Source organism: Adiantum capillus-veneris, unplaced genomic scaffold (assembly GCF_014529385.1).
Source record: "Adiantum capillus-veneris isolate H3 unplaced genomic scaffold, ASM1452938v2 Hic_scaffold_291, whole genome shotgun sequence".
In the NCBI taxonomy this organism is placed as follows: Eukaryota; Viridiplantae; Streptophyta; class Polypodiopsida; order Polypodiales; family Pteridaceae; genus Adiantum; species Adiantum capillus-veneris.
Genome location: NW_028221414.1, coordinates 545,237 through 568,302, shown reverse-complemented (window position 1 = coordinate 568,302; position 23,066 = coordinate 545,237).

Below are 23,066 nucleotides of genomic sequence, written 5' to 3'. Positions count from 1 at the left end.
GATGTCCAAATGCACTCAAACTTTGTGTACAGGGTATAATGGGCCTTCTGAACCCAAATATGAAGTCAGATTTGAATTTTGATTTTTCTGCAATGAATTTCTGAGTCTATCGCGATAGACTCACCAGAGTGTTATTGGGATACAGTTTTTCATCTGTTTTTACAGATTTGAGTTCCCCCTTCTCTTGAGATACTACTCACCAAGTTTCAAGCAATTTGGAATACGTTTCCTTTGTAACTTTCATCAAACAACAATCTCTTTTCTGATCTTGTGAAGTAATCCACTTAGATGCACTTCTAATGCTCCAAATTTACTCAAAATTTAACCATAGGCTCACAACAACATGTAGAACAAGGTTCTAAGGTCAGTTTTCAAAAATTTCAATTTCTATGAAAAAGCCCCAGTCTATCACGATAGACTCAACAGATTCTTTAGTTTTGAAAATTTTCCAGATTTCTCTTCACCATTGTGTTCCCTGTGCTCTGTACACCTTGCTCACCAATTTCCACTTGTTTTGGAGTTTTTCTTAGGTCTCTAACTCCAACTCTAGAATTCTAAGTCTATCTGATCACTAGAAAATAGACTTAGGATGACTTCCCAATGTCCAAAATCCACCAAATTTTGTGTGTAGCCTCCTGAGAGGCTAAACAAGCTATGCTCCAGAGGGTTTTGAAAATTTCAATTTCTTTGGCCTTGTTTTGAGTCTATCGCGATAGACTCAGCAAGTACCCCATTTATAGGTCAAACTTGAACTTTGACTATACCACTGTGTTCCAACACCTCTCCTTACTTAGTCCTCCTGCCAATTTTCAAGTGGTTTGGACTTTTACTTTGTCAGTTAGACCATATCTGGTGTTTTCTACAAGCTGAATCCTCTCAAATGGTCTTAGACCCACTTTCTGATGTCCAAATGACTTCAAAATTTTTATGTGTCCTTGATAGCACCTTTCCAAGCTATGCCACAGAGGTTTTTGAAAAATTCAGTTTCTATCACTGGGTTCTTAGTCTATCGCGATAGACTCAGCAAGTATGCTAAAATGACATTTTTTTCAAATTTTCTCTTCACAGATGTGTTCCCTACCCTCTGTAGATCATGTATACCAAGTTTCACAAGGTTTGGAAATTTGGTCAAGTCCCTTTACCCAATTTGTCTCTGAACTTAGAATCTAAACACCAGACTTGAGGTTTAGTGGTCAAGCAGGTGTCCAAGTACACTCAATTTTTGGGAGCAGCCTTGTATTGATGTGTTTTACCTGTGGTGTGAGGGGTTTTGCCTGTTTGTGAGTCTATCTCCAATTCACCAGTCTATCGCGATAGACTGAGCAGAGAGCCACTGGGAAGTGATTTTTTTCTTTGTTGTTGGACAGTTTGGTTCCCAATGCCCTTAGAAGGCTACCCCCAAAGTTTCATTCAATTAGGACTTCTTTTCCTTTGGATTCAAGCATTTCACAGTTCACTTCCTTACACTCAGAAAAAGTAAATTCCCACTTAGATGCACAAGCACTGATGCAAATGCTTTGAAATTTCACATACAAGCTCTAGAGCATATGCAAAACAAGGTCATATGCAAAACTTTTTTCTTTTTTTTGAAAATTGCAGATTTGGTTTCAGATTTTTCTTTTAGTTTTTTTTTTTGGGTTTTTTGGATTGGACCAAATCTGTGTTTGCCCCTTACCTTAAGGTCTCCAATGCAAAAACAAGCACTCAAATCGGCTTTCAAACGACCATTTTAGAGCACTTTTGCCATAATCAACACAATTCCTCCTTTTGTGTTTTCAAGCACATTTTCATGTCAAAATTGCTCTAGATCAACATCCGATGTCCTACACTACCTAAAGTCCTACTTTGGATGGTTGAATGGTTGTTTTTGCTTTTTGGCAAACAAACAGCCTCCTGCTTACCTTTTGCGTTTTTCTTGGCGGTTTTTCTCTTTCAAGTTCTTCACAACCATAAGTCACAACCAAACACACAAACCATAAAACCTAATCTAAACACACAACAAAATAATATAACCATACCTCAACCTCATGGTGGACCACCTCGGCGAGACGCAGGCTCCCTGGCTATACCTCAGTCAAGAGATCCGCTCTCTGACTTTCCACTAAGAAGGCAAATGGTGACAACACTATAGAAAACTCTAGAGAAACGCTATAGTATCAAACACGAGTGATGCGGTCTACGCTAGTTTAGGCGCTTCGTCCCCAGCAGCGGCGCCAATGTTAGCGGGTACGCCGCGACGAACGATGGAGCACAGTGAGAACACAGACCAACAAACTGTCAATTCGAGGACGTAGCTGAACCGATTAGGGCATGGAGGCAATATCTGGGTTGTCAACCCTGAGCTAGACACAAACAACACTCTACAGTCACTAATCCTACCACAACACTGCCATAAAGCAAAGAAACAGACAACGTATCCTACGAAACACTACAAGCTCGAAACAGTCTCAAATCATATCGGAATGACTCGAAATCAGAGGGTAAGGCTCACAAGGACATATCGTATGTGGCCAAACACCTAAACCCTAAAAACCATAACTGTAAGACCTCTAATCGCTGTCGCGATAGACTCAAAACAGCAATTTCCAAAGTGTCCGGAACTGATCTACAAAGACATCAACACGAAGAGCTTCTCGCCCTGATTCTAACGACTACTCGATCATTCAAAACGGATGTCGTTTGAGGTACTTACGACCAAATATAGCTTGTAGCAGGTGGGCTCGTGATGTGGTCCTTGGCTTGCATTGCTTGCGTCAACGCGGAGAGCTCCTCGATGCTAACACGCTCCTACTCTCATATCTGCAATGTGATTCGTGTGCACGGCGGTGTGTGTGTGTGTGTGTGAAGCTCACTTATCTAGACAGCGTATATTATTATTATCACGTATAATCATTAATATTCTAGGTATGTTTAGAAATGTACTTGCAGTTCAAGGATTATCTTTTCGTCCCCTGTCTAGATACTCTTATCGTGCTACTCGTCACAAGTATATTTCTAATCTTGAGATATTTTAGGCATATGATTCTATACAGTATCAATTCTTATATTTTATGCATATGCTTCTATCCACCAAGATTGTATTAGTTTGGTCTCATAGATCATTTTGGTCTTTTAAAGATATTTAATATAATATTTAAGTTCATCTCTCTCTCCCTCTCTCTCTCTCTCTCTCTCTCTCTCTCTCTCTCTCTCTCTCTCTCTCTCTCTCTATGCAGCACACACATCCACCATATGTTCCCAGATAGACATATGGATATCTACTATATTTAAAACTATCCTTTCAATAGTAAATAACTCGATATTATTATCTCATTAGATATTTGATTAGTTTTAGTAATTATTGTAGACTAAAAACCCTATTTTTGGTTGAAATTTAATCAAGATACATTTTGAACATGATTAAAAGTTAACGAGATATTTATGAGAAAAAGATCTAAGTGTAAATAATTGGAGATAATTAGCTCATAACTATTTGATTAGTTTAAGTAATTATCTTAGATCAAAATCCTTGTTTTTGGCTACAATTTAATCAAAGATATTAAGTGAACATGATTAAAAGCTAATGAGATATTTATCAAAGAAAAATCTAAGTGTAAATAACCCGAGATAATTAGCTCATATTTACTTGATTAAGTTAAGTAATTATCTTAATCCAAAAATCTTGTTTTTGGCTAAATTCTAATCAAAATAATTAGTAAACATATTCAAAGAAATATGTTAGTATAAATAGCCTGTGATAATTAGCTTATAATTATTTAATTAATTTTATATTTGTTTTTTTTTAAATTTAGCTAAAAATTAACATTAACAAATAGTAAATCCATTTAAAAGATTCTAGGATAATTACAAGAGGTATAGTATACTATTGGGAAAGTTGAAATAATATATATCTTCATAAGATAATTACTATAATAAATATCATATCAAGACAAAAATAGGTCATTTTTTAACTTAATTAGAATATAAAAATGGTAAAAAGACTTAGAAAATTAAAAGATAATTAGTAGAGCCTAGAAACCCCATAAGGAAGCTTACCTATATAACCAAATAGGAAATTACTATGTCAAAAAGTTAGTAATTTTGACTATGATTTAGAGAAAAAGTTAGCATGTTCGTTTTTAAAATTAATCAGGAGTTTCTTATGGCTAAACTAAAGTATAGAGGGTTACGAGAACGTTAGTAAATCCCAAGAATCGTTTAGAACCAATTAAACTACTCCAGAGTCTAAGAAATTAGGCTAAGACATGGAAGTACATTATTGAATGGCAAAACACAGGTTTTTGAAATTTACCTAATAAGTAGACCTTGGAAGGGGGGGAAAGGGAAACACACCCGACAACACACACACACATCTCTCTATAGCTCAGGTGGAATCACAACACTCCGATCCACTTGAAGAAACACAAAAAATGACAAAACTTTACTACAAACACTCGGCTGCACGCACCCAAGCTGGTTTTGGTATATGGGTGTCCCAAACTTTGGGTGATGCTTTTCCACCTTGGACTATGAATAAGGAAAGATGCCATTTTTCACTCATGTTTAGGTGTGCTTGAGACAAGTTGAGTACAGGTCAATATTTTCAAGATTGAGTACAGGTCAAGATTGAGTATAGGTCAAGTTGAGACAAGTTGACTACAAGAATATTATAAGTGATCATACCTTGTATTAAGTCTAAAGATGGTTGTTTGCTAAAGACTATTTTTTTATACTGATTTTGATACCTCTCTTAATGAATCATTGTGCAGGAATGATAAAATGAACTATTATTTAAATGTGAAAGAAGGTGGTAGTAATTAAATAACAAAAAGCATGTGTCAGTGGTGGGTGGTAAGTGGGGATCGACTAAGGTTCTCAATCATGGACGGGTGGAACTGATTAGTCAGGTAACTGTCTATTCCTATGCACTAAATGTTAAAAGACTTCTTCATTTGGAAAAGGTGTGCATCAATGGCTATTCCCTCACTTCGTAGAGGAAAAAAGTGTTGGTTGAGGATACCTTAGCCCATTTGCAGAAGTGTTAGGGTTAAAAAAAAAACTTTTAAGTTTTTGTCCCATTTTTGCTTGCAAGATAGGACTAGGTCCTTTTTCTAGAGCTATAGTCCCAAGCCATTGTCAATGGTAAAGGTCTATTCCATGGATTATGTTTCTTAGAGATTCTTGACTTTTTATTAGGCCTAGAGACCTTTCAAGGACCCCTTCTTAAACTTTGTGTTGGCAGATTGGGCAACTCTCACAAATTCATTGATGAATATACCAATTTTTTGTGCCCTCATTACAAGCATCAAATTTGGCCATGATTTTTTTTTAAATCTTAAAGCATGAATGGCATAGAAGTAGAATTTTATTTCGTTCATATGTTTAGGTTACATACTTAGGTTAATGATCCCATATTGCTATTGCAAATATTTTGTTTGCAAACACATAAGAGGGTATGTATATAGTGTCAACTCCCTGTCTCTTTTGACAAGCCTATTGTGGAATCCCATTACTTTTGCATTCACACCGTGCTGTACACAATAATACATGAGAGCGAGAGAGCGAGAGAGAGAGAGAGAGAGAGAGAGAGAGGGTATGTCTTATGCCCCCCCCCCCCCAAAAAAAAAAAAAAAAACTCTTTTTCTTGTATGTTGACCAAAAAGTGTGCTTCAAAAATAGAAAAAAAGGGTGACACAAAACAATGAGGAGAGGGCACTTACCTTGTAATCACTTAAAATTAAAGATACACCTAACACACGCTTGTTCAATACTACTATCATAAAATCTAATATCTAACCAACCCAAATGATTTTCTTATATTAAACTGATCATTTAATGTGGTGGAATAAATGGGAACAAGGGTTAGAATATAGACATGTGCTTATGTGTCTATCTTAACAGGAAGCAAAGATTAAAGGGGTCCAAATGAGAGATGGTTTGCCAAAGACCAAGGCTAGTTAATGGAGCTTAAAGACCTTAGGGTTAGATTCATTAAAGACCTCCAAAGGTTAGTGTTAAAAGTCCTTTGACCTTAGGCAAGCTAGGGTTGTGCTTGAGGTGGGAACCCGGCCCAAGCTTGAGGTGCTTGTCGTGCTTGCTGACTAAGGTGCTTGAGGTGCTTAATGACTAAGGTGCTAAGGTGCTAACTAAGGTGCTTGAGGGTCTTGAGGAGTTCCAAAAGTCAAACAATATCCCTACTCAATGGGGGGGGGCGAGCCCTCATTGTAGGAGCATGAGAAAGAACACACACACCCTCACACAAGGCAAGCTTGATCTAAATAAGCAACAAGGACACTTGTCAAGTTCATCTCCATGTTTCCCTCATGGTGTGCCTAAAGCCTATTTTCTGGCCTCTCAAGGGGTCCAATGATAATTTAGCTATTTTAATTAATTTTTTATGCATTTATCAAGTCCTCTCTCTCAAAGGAAAAAGGGGGACACTTGTCCCAAGGCTAGCATGGTTGCTCGATTTAACTAAAGCATTGATTGGCTAAGCTTGTAGGGGTCCAATCAAATTCTCTCATGAGCTACAAGGAGGGGTCAACCAAGTCAAGCTATGGGTGTGCTTGGGGGGTATACTCTTTCTCTCTCTCTCTCTCTCACACACACACACACTCACAAGCTCATTCTTGCTTGGCAAAGTGCCAAAGCTCCATCTCCTTCTCCAAGCTTGTTGAGAAGTTGAGAGTCTACACCAACACTCTTGGCTATGGAATGCAAATCCAACCAAGATCCATGCTTCAATGATTAAGCTTGCCATCTTCTTCATCATCATTATTATGCTATCATGCTATGCTATGCAAGAAGAGTGTTGATAGGTGAGTAACTATTTCTTTCTTATATGTTACTTTTTCTTCCTGTTACCTACCCTCATTCCCCACTAGCTCTCTCCGCCATTGAAGATGTTTGATGCCTCAGGACTGAGGTCGGGGATGGTTAATGCTTTTACAAAGTTTATGTTATGCTTGTGATGCATGAAGCATTCCATCTTCTTTGCATCACCTAGGTCACAAGGAGACAAAGATTGTAGTGTATCAAGTTTCTCTTGATGGGAGAATCTATAATACAAAAGCCAATTGGAGGGGAGACCGGCTCCACATAAATTCAGTCCTTAGTTGTTGTCAAGTTCTATAGCTCTCTCTCTTGAATAGTATTGGTCATGACAAGTTAGTTAAGTATAATGGTTATGTTGCTATGGCTAAATAAGTTCACCCTCTATGTTCTCAAAGTAGTCTCATGAAAATGTTCACTTTAACTCTCTTAATTCTGCTATCCTCAAAATTCATAGGCCATTTCCATTACAGAGAAATTGGTTTCTCTTTTCGTTTTTAAGAAGAGAGGTCCTTAAGTTGTCCATGAAAGGTTGGACCTGTTCCTTGCAATAGGGTAAGTGGGACAAGGATCTATTTTCTTGGTTGAGAAGGACTTAGATCAAGGTACTCCATCGAGAACTATAGTCTTAATAATGGAGTCTTTCGGGGCTTGCCTTTGGCATAACCATTATTGAGCGACAAGAAAGCTCAACATGAACCACAATCAGCCAAGTAATGTTAGGACCTCTCCACTAGTCTTTGCAATCAATAGACTATCAACCATGGGCGTGGCTGCTTGAGAACTAACTTTCAAATGTAAAGAAGAGTTGTGACTAAGGTTTTTGAGGGTACCAAAGCACAAAGTAGTCTATACATAAGTTTAATTAGCATGGTGTTAGCAGCAAGCTAACTCGGATACCATTTTTTGGAGCTCTCATTGTAAAAACATTTATTATTTTGATGAATCGAGAATACTGTAACTCCTATTTTCCGGATAAACTTTGTAACTGATGAGCTAGGGCTACAAGCTTGTAGATTGTATCGACATGTCTTTTACCTATCATTAGTTAGAGCTCCCAGATTATTAGTTCTGACCACCAAAAACCTTGGCTAAGGTATAAAAGCCAATTTTTGTAAGTTATTTTCAAGTTTTGGATAATGAAACACACAGCGTGAGCTAACAACGGTCAGCTCTCTCCTTCTCGCGCTTCCTACTCCCTCCCCGATTGTCACATTGCAGTCGCGCCTGTTGCATTGCAACCGCAGGTAAAAGCTCTACGCATTAACGTAAGCATTCCACAGTATTTCATAGTTGTTGGTGTCGTCAACTCGCGGCCTAATTTCATCATAAGTAGGAATTTACACTTTAAAATCAAAAACTAATCATAGGTGGGGTATTGTGGCATCATTGCTAAGCATTTAGATGCACTCTGGGTTGAAAACGACTAGGTCAAAAATCCACTGCCGTTAATAATCGTGATTTTTTCACTTGACGTAAAGTGGGATTTGAGAGCATAAGCATGTGTGCTTAGGTATTATAAACATGTCCTAGAAGTTTCGTTATGTTTGGATTTCATTTGATGCTGTAACGGATGTGATTTGTTTGTCGATGAGCAATTGGTTTTTTTGGTGATTTTAGTCACTTGAGTGTAGCCCGAGTTAGATGAGAGTTGTTTGTTGTTTTCCAAGAGATTGACAACCTCTTGTAGCCTCTATACACTAGTCGAGTCAGATTCGTCCCATGGATTGACAATTTAATCGTGGTTCTCGCTACATCTACAATAAGATAGGAGTGAGATTAGACACGCATCCCACATATGGCGCCACTATTGGGGATCAAAGAGACCTAAACTAGGGAAAAACATGAGCGTCTTGTGAAGTTATCCTTTAACTTTCTCTAGGATCTCCTAAAGTAGAAACTTTCTTTTTAAAACCGCATAGCTTAAGATTGTCGTCTTTTGCTGTCTAGAGATTTACTTGGAAGTAATTGTACTGAGTGCCTTTAGGATTGTAAGATTGTAGAATTAGAGTAGGATTTTGAGAATGATTGACGGACGAGACAAGTCTTAAGATCAAGGCTCAGAAAAACAAGAAAACGAGTGTTTGTGGACACTTTCCGCAACTCCATTGCAGTAGAACCTAGGAGTAGGGTAAGTAGAATCCGAGGTGGGTTTCAAAATATTGCTCTCTCCTAAAGAATCAATTGTGAGTTGTTATGTGAAGTTGCAAAATTTCAGGTCTACGACTAGAAATAGCACCAAAAGACTGCCAACCACTCAATCCAACTGGAGAGAATGCTTAATAATTGTATGAACCAGTGGGTAAGCTCAAGGACACATTGAGGTAAAAATTTTAAGAGTTTGAAAAAACTCAAATTATTTACTTTTTCTTGACATTTTAGGCCAAATTAAGTTTTGACTTGATTCATAGGCTTAAAACAGCTCATGAAAAGACTGTCCATTGAAAAAGTGCAAAAAAGTGTTCATTTTAGGCCTAAAATAATTAATCGTGATTATTTACTTTCAGCTCAAAACTGACCAATGTTGATACCAGAGACTCTATGCATATGTACAAACAACTTTTGTAAAGGCACTTAAGATTTGGATCACCAAATTGACCAAAAACTGAGTAAAAACTAAAGTCTGTACTGACTTTCGGGAACTTGAGTGTAATTTAGGAAAAAATTTGTTCAAGCTCATTGAAAATTGATTCATAGGCTTATATTGATGTGATAGACATGTGTACATGCTTAGTTGATAAAAAAAGATGTAAAAATTTACCAGCTATAAATAATCGCAATTATTTACATCTGTCTCATTTTTCATCTTTTTTGACCAAGTCAGCATATCACTAGCTTTACCATGTTGTAATAAGCACACAAACAAAATTTGGTAAGATTTGGATTATTGGATTGAAAATTGTGGACAAATTTGCAAAGTCAGTCTACAGACACAAAACTGATGACCATTTAAACAAAAATTGTCCAAATTTGATGAAACTTGGCTAGGAACCTTAAGTTATAGATCTGTGTCAAGATTGGGGCGAAAACTTGCAAGAAAATAGGTGAAGTAAATGATCGCAATTATTTACATCTACTTTAAAAATTGATCATCTTACACATGCGAGTATACTAAAAGGTCAAGCATATCAAGTAGACCACACAAATCAATTTTGATGAAATTTGGATCACAAAAGTGAGATTGAAGCCAGATTCTTGAAAACTGAGTCTGTGGACACGAAACAGTTGATAGTCTTGAACAAATTTTGTCCAAACTTAGTGAAACTTGTCCAGAGACCTTAACATATTGTATACTTGGCAAAACAAGACAAAAAGTGTAAAAAACTGACAAAAGTAAAGAATCACAATTATTTACTACTGCTACAAAGAGACACCAATTTTGACTTTTGAACTTGTACAATGTTAGACCAAGATAATACAAGACCACCGAGCAATTTTGGGTTCAATCAGATCCAAATTGATACATGTTCACTCAGTTTTCAGATTGTAGATTAGTCCTTAGGATTTTTGCACAAGTGATATTCGAAAGTCTCAACTGTTGACTCACTTAGCTCGATTTGAATTGATACACATAGACCAATCATAGTACTTAGCAATAATTGTACAGTCTTTGTGAAAAAATAGCTAATATGATTAAAATTGTTACACGAATCAGGTTACAGACAAGGAATTGACAGCTTGATGGAAGTTGCAATCAAGTCAAGTAGAAAAAACTGACAACAAGTCAATTGGTAAGTACTCTATCCAGGGCTTCACATGTCTTTATGAACCTTAGGTCTGGTTGTGTATAGGAAACCAAGGCATATTTGGAGAAACCTTCAGTAGAGTATCCACCAAAGAAAGTATGAATCAAGGCAGTCCCTTGCACACTATCTTTGAGGAAATCTCAGATACTTTTTCGGATTCAACATCTCAAATGTCTTCCTGTTCGACTCACTCAGAAACCGAAATGGCAGTGCGCTATAAGCATATGCTCTCTTTTTATAAGACTAATCGCCATGGAGCTCAGGTTTACCTGGATCCTAACGAAGAGTGTGCTATTCGCATTGATGACCATGGTATTGAGTTTGAAGAGGAGATCAGGGCAAACAAACAAGCAAAAATGTACATGGATAGAAACTAAACTAAGTATTTACAAGTCAAAAACACTGACGTGATAGACAAATGGGGGTTAGAGGTAAATACCACAATTCCAGATATGGCAGCAAAAGAAGGACCACCAATTTTAAAATTTGAGGGATACGATCAAGTTGATTTGAAGCCTTTGAAACGGCTTAGTACGGATAATCCCATGATCAGAGTCTATTGTTGGGAGGATAGAAATAGATATTCTATAGACTTTGCATGCCAAATTAGGACAATTAACACCCATGAAGATCATTTATAACTTCAAAATCAAGGACAAGGGATCAGCAGATCTACCAACCTACCTGTTTAGGGATTGTTATAACAATAAATTTGCTATGATGACTCCTGAGAAGGTGGAACAAACCAAATACCAAGGGTACTTCATAAGGGTTTGGAAATTAGGCCAAGGACCAGAAAATATTCCAAGAGATGAACACCGTGAGAGATCTTCTTAGAGTAATGTTAAGAAACCAGAAACCACCTCATCATGAAGAAAATCGGGTGACACTAAGGCCAGTACAGGGCTACATGAGTCACTATTTCCAACAGACCGGTTTGAAGGACTCGGAACATGACCAACTACCATGAGATCGGGAGTTGAACCAAATAGACGTGTCAGACCAGCTGATTTTCAAAAATGGACTAGAAAATACAGTGGATCTGGGGATCCAAATGACCATTTAGCAAGATTTAAGCAAGTGCTAAGAGCAGAACGCATATTTGATTTCCATACTCAATTCGAGGGGTTTGACATGACATAGAAGGAAAATCATTGAAATGGTTCCAAAACATTCCACCAAGGTCAATCATGGATTTGAATACTTTAGCTCAAGGATTTGTAGTTGCTGGTTCCAAAATGGGGATCAAACACAACACAGTAGCTCAAATATGCAGCTTTAAGCAGTAACAAGGTGAGTTTGTTAGGGATTGTGCAGCTCCAATGAAGCAATACATTGTAAGATGCCAGAGCTAGAGATACCGGCAGATGTAGCTGATAGGAATGCGTGTGAGGGTTAACATGCCCCCCTTCCTGATGTAGATTCCATCCTTAAAGCTATTGAGTTGAAGCTCGTTCATCGAGGTGGAAGAGCCTTTGAGATGAGTGTCCTTAGCCTTCTTTAGTCATTGCAAAATAATAAAAAATTGGCACAGTAATTGCATTCTTATATACAATTAAAAAGCATATGCAGTTGTAGGCAGACAATTTGATTGGTAACAAAATTTTAAACCATTTGTCAGCAATAAACATTAAATTGCAATATAATCAACCACATAAACAATTGTAAAGATAAAAAATTAAACAGTTTTTGGGTCACTAATTTAACGGTTGAAAGACACTAAAGATTCACCTTTAATACCATGGGTAAGCTTCTCAATTTTCTCTGGTCAATTAAGTTGTTTAATCGCGAGAGCCAAGTATTTCATGTCCGCGGACTGACTGGAGGCTATACCTAGAATACCTTGCAGTTAAGCTACGATAAAATAAATTGCTCATGAAATCATCTCCTGACTGATTCTCTTTTCTTTGACCCCCCAAAGTCTTTTCACAGTGATTCAATCTTGATGGGTGTGCTTATTTTGTATGCCTTGAATTTTTTGCTTTTCAAGGAAAAGCGCCCACACTGGGAACCTCTAGGGCTTTAGTACCATAGGCGAACATGTCAGTGAAGTACCAAATCAAGCTGAGATTTCTCTTCTAGCTTAAGAGTTTACATTGTGGAACTTTGATTTTTATTTTTATTTTTCTTTGTTTTCAGCATTTTAATTTTGTAAATTTGGGGGGGTCATATAATACTATTACCCTCCCAGGCTCATCACATTAGTAAACTCCCTTTATAATGCTTAAGCTAAAAGTCAATAGGGACTAAGCCCACTAAAAAGCCCTAGTACATTTCACACAATGGTGCCTAGATCGGATTAAGAACCTAAGTAACCATTGATTATTAGGAAGGCATTCCCCATGGTATTAAGAGAAGATCTCTAACGCCTAGCTCAATCAAACTAGCTTAGTCGGATTGCTTGATTTTTAAACCTAGACAAGTGATTATGACAAAAAATTACATTGAATTACTAGCAACGGCACTGAATATTATGCTACCAATCACAATTAAAGCATACAAACATGGATGAAAAAAAGATAAGGGGCAATGCTAATGGACAAGAAACACCTGTTTGTGTTGACAATCGTGCTTGATTTGAAGAGTGAATGAGAGAAAGATTCCATGAAGGTCCAAATTGTAACAATTGCAACACGTTCCTGTACACACTAGGAAACACAAAAAATACCTCTAGGAGGCACATCCGTGGGAAAAAAGAACTTTGCTAATCACTAAACTCTAAAATAGAAACACTTCTATCGTACTAATCCTACCTACCCTCCATCACTCAAGTGATGAGGATCAAAGGTGTTTGATGACATAGGTTTTTGTTTCAGTGTACTGCATGTGAATGTGTAGAGTCTAGGTCAATTTTTTGACTTTTATTGTGCATACTCATTTGCTAATTGCTCTTGCTCTTTACTATTTTTCTTTTTTGGGAGTATAAGGCTTTATATATACATTCCCTAAGATTGGTGATTGAGAGGTTAGGGAAAGAAGGGTAAGAGGGAAATAATTCAATAGGCTGATGTGAATGGAGACTTCCCCCCTTCCTTGAGTAGGTCATACTATTTGTAATGTGCTCGTCACCCTTTGAAACCAATTGTTCTAGTTGGTAATAGGTGAGTATTTTTGCCAGTAGTTTTCTATTACCTTAGGTGCCTCGTCGAGTTGCAAGGGTGGTAAGGTACTCTCCCAGGATCGAACTTGAAGTGGTTCATCAGGTGATTCTTGAACACTGGGAGTGGTGATTCCTTTGTAGCTTCGTGGAGGTCCACTATGGATGCATTACATGAGGAGCTAGAAGCTTCATGGGACTCCCCCTTCTTGAGTTAGGTGGAACAAATCGTTCTTTCTTCGGTACCCAAACTAGCTCTGGAGCAGGTGTGTAGTATTCTATGATCTTTTTCTTTTCATGATTGTCAATTCGTTTTGGAGATACAGGATTGGGTTCACAGGGGTCAAGCGACAGGTAAGAACACAATCTACGTTTTGGCACCCAGATTTGATCATTTCCTTGATAGTAGCCTTGGGCTTCCAATAGTCGTTTAGGAATCCATTGCAACATTTTCTTACTTTTCTTGGAGCGAGTGGTACATTTATTACAAGGCTTCTATTTTTTAGCATCAGCCATGGTTGCTAAAGAAGATTTAGGGACCCACTTGTATGTTTTCTTCGTTATATTAGGATGAGTCTTGTCAAAAGCTATATGCATTGCTTCTAGAATATTTAAGGGTACGAGTGGTGACATTTCATCCCCCTTAAGTGTTACCCAGGTCGTCCCCCTGTTTCCCCAAGTGTCTATGGTTGCTGCTAGGTGGACCCAATCCACATTGTCTGACTCAGTCATCCCAGGTAGTACATCCATATAAGGAGAATCTTCCCCAACATCAGTGTCCGCTTTACACGTATAACAATACTGTAATGGGGCCGAGTGAACTGTGGTGTCAGATCTATGATCAATTATAAACCTGTTTCCTAGAAGATGTGCTCGACCAGTTACAAGATCCACTCAAATGACAGAATCTTGGAACTGCAAGTAGACATAGTTTTTAGACCAGTCATGCACCATTTTTGCTTCCCTCATGAAAGTACGTCCTAAGATCATCTCAGATGCCATAGTGTGCTTGGAGCAATCCATAACAATGAAGGTAATTCTTATTTTATGTCCAAAAACCTTGATCTTGAGATCTTCTAACATCCCAATAGGTTTAACAATAGACCCATTGGCCATCTTTATATTATGGTTGAGGTCGCAAGGTGAGGTCTTCCCATAGTTTCCCAGAAATTTTTAGTCACAATGTTGACCCCAGCGCCACCATCAAGGATTCCCTTCATAGTTAATCCCTTGGTAGTGATTGGTTTGGTTGCATTGGATTCATCTCCCTCAAAGTATTGTCCCAACTTGTTAACAGGTATTTCTACAACAAGGTTCTCGTCTAGGTTGGGTTGTGGATCTAAGTGTTTCTCCTCTATTAGCATTTCCCTAACTCCATCTATCTGTGCAAATTGTGGTAACCCAACTTTCAGTTCTCCATTGAGGAAAGCTCAAAGAGCTAAGAATAGCTTAGGGTCTCCTTATAGTTTGGACATGATGGTGGTTCTAACCTCTGAAGCCATGAAGTCCATCAATTTAGCAATATTTAACGGAACCTTTTGGGCTTCAATCCCTTGATGTGGGGAAGATGGGATCTCCATTTCTTCGATATGGTCAGGTAGTCCCTCCGTAAAAATTATTTCCATCAAGAAGTGAGTACGTCCACTTTCCCATGACTTTAAGTCACTTTCTTCTTGGATGATTGTGAGGGCCATACCTAGACGATCCTACTCACCTCCCTCAATCCTCCAGACCGTTTCAGGGAGTGACGTAGATCTATCTGCAGGTATCCCTCCCACTTGGGACCGACCCTCAGATTGGACTCCGGTCTATCTCGAACACCAACCCAATGTGAGGGCCATACCCAGACTCGACCCTACTCAGCTCCCTCAGTCCTCCAGACCGTTCCAGGGAATGATGTAGATCTATCTGCAGGTATCCCTCCCACTTGGGACCGACACTCAGACAGGACTCCGGCCTATCTCGATTGCCAACCCAAGGGGGTATATCCCTTCATTCAATGATTCTATCTGCTTCTCATAATCAATCTGTCCTCGACAGCTTTTCGCACCCAAAATCGTGGTCCTTAGTCTTGATTCTCTTTATCTTTAACTTGAGGATCTGCTCTTGCTTTCTTGTTCTCCCTTGGTTCATGGTAATAAACCCTTTTTCCTGACAAGCAGGCACGACAGTTATCACTTTCCCCTAAGAAGAGGGATCTTGCAATCCTACCTAGTCTTGCTCGTCCCCGATTACCCATTTTTATCCCACGTAGTCCTAGCGTTTAACATAAAAGTTTTAAATCAACATTCGGCCATCTGACCCTCCGGATCCGCCCACCCATCGAACCATTTCATGAAAATCCCTTCCCGAGGTAGTACTTAACTACTACGAAATCAGCAAGACAACAGTCTATCAAACATCATCAAACAACAAGCAACATGCAATCTATTGCATACCCTCCTCATCAAGTAATTTAATCATTCCTTCCTAAGCATTTTATTTTGAGAGGTATAGCACCATCTGGTGACAGATGCACAAGATAGCCCCTATATTCCTAGCCTTTCCAGTTCCTTTTTAAGCAACCAAGTCGAACAAATTTCCTTAATTAAATTCACATCATCCTCCCTGAGAATAACCTTCTCAGCCAACTATTGGAATCAGGCCATACCCGGACTATGGCCGATTTCCAATAAGATACCGTGGGTACTTCACCCGGCCGGGAAAAATAAAACAAACCCATTCATCCCTTATCCCTCGAGCATGAATGGCCTAGATATAACAAGTTGCCGGTTACACTGCCCTAGCTGAAAAGGGCCAATCTCCGACAAGTTCTCCAAGAGAATCCTCTCAATGGGCCGGCCATTCAATCAAATTGACACCAAGAAGATCCATCTTGGTTCCCGGTCATTTCCAGACAATCTTCAAAACTCCTAGTTAAATCTATGTTTTGCAATGGGCTATCCCTATCACCTCTCGAGATTCCTTTTAACTCCCAGTTGGTAATTTCCAGGTTCATTCATTTATCAATCTTAATTCCTAGTTTCATTGATTATCTACCAGCCAAGTTTATTTAGAAAATACAAGCGAGTTTTTGCCATAGGCATTTGATGGTCAATGTCTCTTCAGAAATGCCAACTTTTTAAGTTCAATCCCCATTTTTGTTGATTCCCAGGTCTTTTGCAATCCTTTGCCATCCATGGGACATCTCCATGGAAGCTTGTAGAGTTTTCAGTTCAAACAACACGGAGATCAATTCCGCGAAGTTATCCCCTATCTCTCCCATCCCGTAGTTGCAAACAAACTTGAAATTGAAAACTTTAGAAATACTCTTCAATACCAAAAATTGAACTACTTCTATCGAGCTTAGACAACTACTCTTTTCTTATGGTACCTAGCTTTCCATTTTTAGGAAGCTAGAAGGTCATCCTATGATTTATGAATTTTCGAGCTTTCCATTAAAGCTTAAAACCTAAAAATGCAAGGTAATCACTAAAGCTTACATCTAAGTGCAAAGTTACCATTAAAGCTTAGCTTATGAGTGCAAATCTACCTTTGAAGCTGAATGTTATGATGCGTAGATACTCTTATCACTTACCCTAATTGCAAGGTTTCCATTAAAGCTTAAAACCTAAAAATGCAAGGTAATCGCTAAAGCTTACATCTAAGAGCAAAGTTACCATTAAAGCTTAGCTTACAAATGCAAATCTACCTTTGAAGCTTAGCTTTATGATGCATAGATACTCTTATCACTTACCCTAATTGCAAGGTTTCCATTAAAGCTTAAACTTAAAAATGCAAGGTAATCGCTAAAGCTTACATCTAAGAGCAAAGTTACCATTAAAGCTTAGCTTATGAATGCAAATCTACCTTTGAAGCTTAACGTTATGATGCGTAGATACTCTTATCACTTACCCTAATTGCAAGGTTTCCATTAAAGCTTAAAGCCTAAAAATGCAAGGTAATCACTAAAACTTACATCTAGCTGCAAAGTTACCATTAAAGCTTAGCTTACGAGTGCAAATCTACTTTTGAAGCTTAATGTTATGATGCGTAGATACTCTTATGACTTACCCTAATTGCAAGGTTTCCATTAAAGCTTAAAACCTAAAAATGCAAGGTAATCGCTAAAGCTTACATATAAGAGCAAAGTACCATTAAAGCTTAGCTTACGAATGCAAATCTACCTTTGAAGCTTAGCTTTATGATGCATAGATACTCTTATCACTTACCCTAATTGCAAGGTTTTTATTAAAGCTTAAAACTAAAATGATGCACATAAACCTTTCTAGTATTAAAACACATTTAATTAAACCTACTAGAAATGAAGATTACCTCCTCTAAGCAAGAGGGATGTGGGGTTGAAGTCCTTCTTGAAGAGATGTGAGGCCCAAGGAGGAAGGAAGAGATTTATGGTGAAGAGGAAGGAGAGAGAAGCTTCTTCACAAAACCCTCAAGGGTTTGGCCTTCAAGAGAGGAAGAGAGTTGAGGGTTTGGCCTTCAAGAGAGGGAGAGAGCAAGAGCAAGGTTTAATGTAAACCTTGAGTTACTTAAGCATAGTTTTGAGCATGGCAAGTATGCAAGTAGCTTAGCAACATGTGTGTCTCTAAAAATACAAAGGAGAGGGGGTGCTTATATAGGAAAAAGGTGTGTGTAATTCTCTTCTCAATTCCTATTGAACCCCAATTTCTCTTCTCAATTCCTATTGGACCCCAATTCTCCTCTCAATTCCTATTGGACCCCAAATTCTCTTCTCAAATGCTATTGGACCCTATTTCTCTTCTCAAATGCTATTGGACCCCAATTCCTCTTCTCAAATGCTATTGGACCCCAATTTTCTTCTTAGTTCTTATCTCTTAACTTTACCTTTCAATTAAGTTAGTCCCTTTTTCCTAGTTCTCGATCTAAATCAGTTCCCACGCGGCTTTTTGATGAAGAAGTATAAAAATAACCTTAATCTTAAAGGAAAAATATAGGGATGACGTAATTTCTTATCTGAAATATCCTTGTCTTTTCATTCTGGAGTAAAGTCTCCTTGTCCGTATAACTTCTTTGTCGGTCTTACTTTTTCTAAATTATTTTTTTTTAGGTCGAAAATTTTCTGAATGGCTCTAGGGTTTAGAGAGGGACCTTACATGACACTAGGTATGGCTAAGGGTCTATGGACTTGGTGAGGTTGTTGTTGCGTAGGGAACTATAATCTGGATCTGCCTAGGTGCTGGCTCCAGATCCCTTTGGGTATCTTCTATCAAACTCATTAATTGTTTGACTCGCTCGATCTCCTCTGTAGGGTTTGGATAAGTTCCTATCTTCTTCTTGGATCCTGGCCATTGTGGCTCATGACTATCGTCCTTGTTGGTTTCTTTCCTAGTGGTTGTTTTGGTCTCCATGGTTTCACCTGAATCAAAATCCTCTTCAGCGTCGTTCATATATACGGGGTCGTTACCAGTCCCTATGTTGGTCTTTGAACTGGGGTTGACTGCGCTGCTTTTTGCGGTCTCTTCCTTCTAGTTTTCTTCTTCTTCTGAGATTGGGCAATTGATGCCGTGTCTCTTTCTTCAAGAATATAATTTTGTTTTTGGAGCATCGATCGTGTGAGTACATTTACTGGTACCACAGGTGTACTTTGTGATGGCTCCTTTGTAACCTCAATCAAGTTTAATGGCGTGATCTTCGGTGCATTTGGATTATTTGGACATTGGGCAATCAAATGATCTATGCCACATGGATTACACACGAGTGTATCGGCATTGTAGATGTGCTCGCTTGATTGGTTTGCATTAGTGTGGCGTTCTTTTGTAGCCTAATAGGACACTTGGCCACACGAAGTGGACCTCCACACTCATAGCATTGAAGAGGTGGTCTCTTGGCAGTGTAATTGATAATTTGGCCTCTTGCAGCAAGAGCAACTACTTGATAAACAGGTTTGACTTGTCCCCAATAGTCCTCCATGTAGTATTGTGGACTTTCTTCAAGCGCATCAATCCCATAGGCAATATTAGGGTCTATATCTTCTTCATAGCCTTCCAAACAAGCAATAGATGACTCACAACCCACTTGATTCACAGAAGTGATTCTTGGATGTGGTGGTTGCGGTCCTAGTACTGGAGGTGATAAGGATGTTGTTTGAACAACATTTTGGGCCCTACGGACCATGTGTTGTGACGTTTAGTCAAGAGGTGGGGCCGGCATCAATGCAGGCACTTAAGGTGTGTCTGTCCATGCTAAGGTTGGTCTATTGGTCATCGCACACTTAAATACTATGCAATCCTTAGCTTGATGACCATACCTCCCACAGGCATTGCAATTCCCATTGAATTTCACTCTAAAAGTAGGGCATTCACTGGTACTATGTGGACCATAGCATACTGAGCACCATTGTTGCTCCCTTCTTGGATACATATGATTATTTTGGGGAGCACGATTGTCTCTAAAACTCTCTTGAATGGCCTTGGTGAGATCTACTAAAGTCATCTCAGATATATTTGGCTCCTTAGCAATAGGATTTAGGGTCATTGGTTGATGCCCCGATTCTTGCGAGCTAATAGATTTAGGCTCAACAGACACGCTTTCTCCTTGAATCATGGAATTATCCTTCAATTGGATCACATTGGTGGTGACTGCTTCCCAAGTGGTGATACCTCTAATGACTAGGCCATTGTAGATATCCTCATGTCGTAATCCCCTAATGAATCTATCAAGAAATTGATCATTATTGAAGCGCTCATTTGGATTACAATGAGAATTCAAATGCTTTAAGCGACTAATAAAGTCTCTCACCGACTCTCCTTCCTCTCGTTGGGATTTTTGGAGCTAAGAGGCTACACCCCAAAGTACTCCCTCTCATATGTATTCTTTCAAGAACAGGTTGCTAAGAGTAGGGTAAATCATTTTTCTTCCACCCTTAGGGTTCTATACCAATCCCTTGCCTTCCCACTTAAGGTTAGTCTTAAAGCATTACTCTTATGCAGGTCATTGTGTTCTCCTAGAGAATCGCATATTTGTTCAAACACTTCAATATGCTTTCTCACATCCCCGTCTCCACTAATTTTTGTGTGAGCTTGGCTATTTGTACTGCCTTACTTATAGGATCTTTATCAGGCGTGTTACGCATATTCTCAGCAATAGATTGACGAATAGCTTGAGCAAATGTTGCCAAGTCACCTAAGTGAGCAGGCACCGTGGGTGAAGGCGCTCCAGAGACTACATGTGGAGTAGGTATTGGAATTGGGCTTGGCGTATAGGAAGCCCTTGGGTTCGACGTTTGGTACAATGTTGTGCCATGTGGCGGCCCAAAGTTCATATGTGTGGCCCTAGGCATAGCAAATGTCGGATGTGACATGCTAATGCTAGCCGGTATAGTCCCATGGAAATAAGAACTTGGGTGTTGTGGTTGTGAAGCATAGGTTGTTGAAACAATGGTAGGGGTAGGAACTACATGAGTACGAGGACCCATGGGTGTATACGATTGGTACACACTTGTAGGTACTATTGCAGGCATTGAGCTACCATGTAGCTGTTCTTTACTAACAAATGAGATCCATGGCGTCTTTCTTGGCATGCCCATCATTGGGGTAGGCATGGTAGACATGGTGTCATCAAGGGAAGGATGAGCTAGACTTGGAAAAGTAAAGCGATCACTTGTGGGCTTAGATTGCAATAAGACCCCTAGCTAAACAACATATGGAGGATCCATCGGACTTACCGAGGGAGTCTCCATTTGCAATAAGGTTGGTTGTTTAGCCTTCCCTATATCCAAGAATCTCATGAGACCCATTGAAGGCATGTGGATCCCCTTGTTCTGTCTCTCTAGTTCAATAACCCTATGGATGACCTCACAAACTCTTCATTGTTGAACCTCCACACTAGTAGCTCCCGTTGTGGATTGTAGGACATTTAACCAATGCACGTGATAGGTGTGACCTGTGAATAGGTTGCTTAGCGTTTTCGTTGGTAGTTCATACTCCCAGTTCTCATTTAAGAACGCTTCATCTAGGATTGAGGTGCTAGGGGTGTCCTTTCAGCTAAATGCAATGTTGCGCTCTATGGGTTGGCCCTTAGTGGTTGCTAAGTCAGGCTCACTCCATTGCTCTCCTAGCAAGGATATTGACATAGGGGCTTTCGCGTTTAACTCTCTTCGTTGCTTCGCCTTGCATAAGCTCTCGATTTCCTTTTCCCTAGCCACAATGATATATCGCTCAACCTCTTACAACTCGGCAAGGCTTCTACCATCAGGTAATATAACCTCGCAAGGGAATAGCTTTGAAGAGTCAGGGTGTGCAGTGAATGGAGCATTCACTGCACACTCTCCAAGAGCATGGGGTCTACGTTGGTCATGAATGGCAAATTTACTTCCCCGCCCCCCTCTTTACATCGTTAGCTCCATGTTCGTAGCGAGTGGCTCTACTAAAGGTTTCCTTCAAGCGGCTAAGCACGCTCGGCTCGGACCGTGGGCCCATGGCATGCATGTCTTGGCTTGAGCTATCAGGATTAGGCATTGGGTAATACTCCATGACATCGTAGTCAGAGGAAGAGTCACTAGTCGCTATGTTTGGGTCTTGGTTTGTACTACCTTGGGTCCCCGCCGAGGGCCCGGAACCTAAGGTAGGTGGATATTGAAAAGTCGTGTAAGTCAAAATGCTCACTAGTTGCTCCATCTCTAGCACACAACCAGAGCGCAGATGCATGTGCCTTTGGCACCCTACAAGCATTAGCAAATAACCTCGAAGGTTAACCACCTAATCTTTTGGGATTTTTGCACCCCGTTTTCACTCGTTTTTTATGTTTTTATGTTTTTTAATGGTCGATTTTAGGATTAGAGCGTGTGATAGCTTGAAATGAGCGTATCACTTAGGGGGTCGTGGTGTGCTTTGCACCACAACGTTTGGTTATCCGAAGCTCCGTTGGTCCTCAAAAAGGTCGATTTTTACCTACACGTGAGGCTAAAATACGTAATTTTAAAAGGGGACTGAGGCCTAAGCCTGAGCGTGAGCTTGGGCTTGGTTCTAGGCTTGGGTCTGGGGGATATTCCCAATCCCTATCTTACCTTTAAATTTTTTATTTTTTTTTTGGATAAGGTCCCCGCGGCCGCGCTGCACGCACGAGCACACACACCTTACCTACCTACTTACAACTAATATAGCTACTGTTACACACTAACACACTACTACAATATCTCATTAGCTAACAGATCTACTTACTGTACTTTACACAGAATTAACATTATGGATCTACTACCTTAATTATAATACCTTATCATAGAGAAAACACAGTACCTTTTAACACCTTATGAACAGAAAAAACACAGTATCTTTCAACACCTTATTAACAAAACAATACACAGCAGCAAAACAAACTCCTTCTCAACACACACACCTTCCTTCCCTACCTTTCCTACATTTGAAATTACACCACAACGCAGCAAAGAGTGCCTC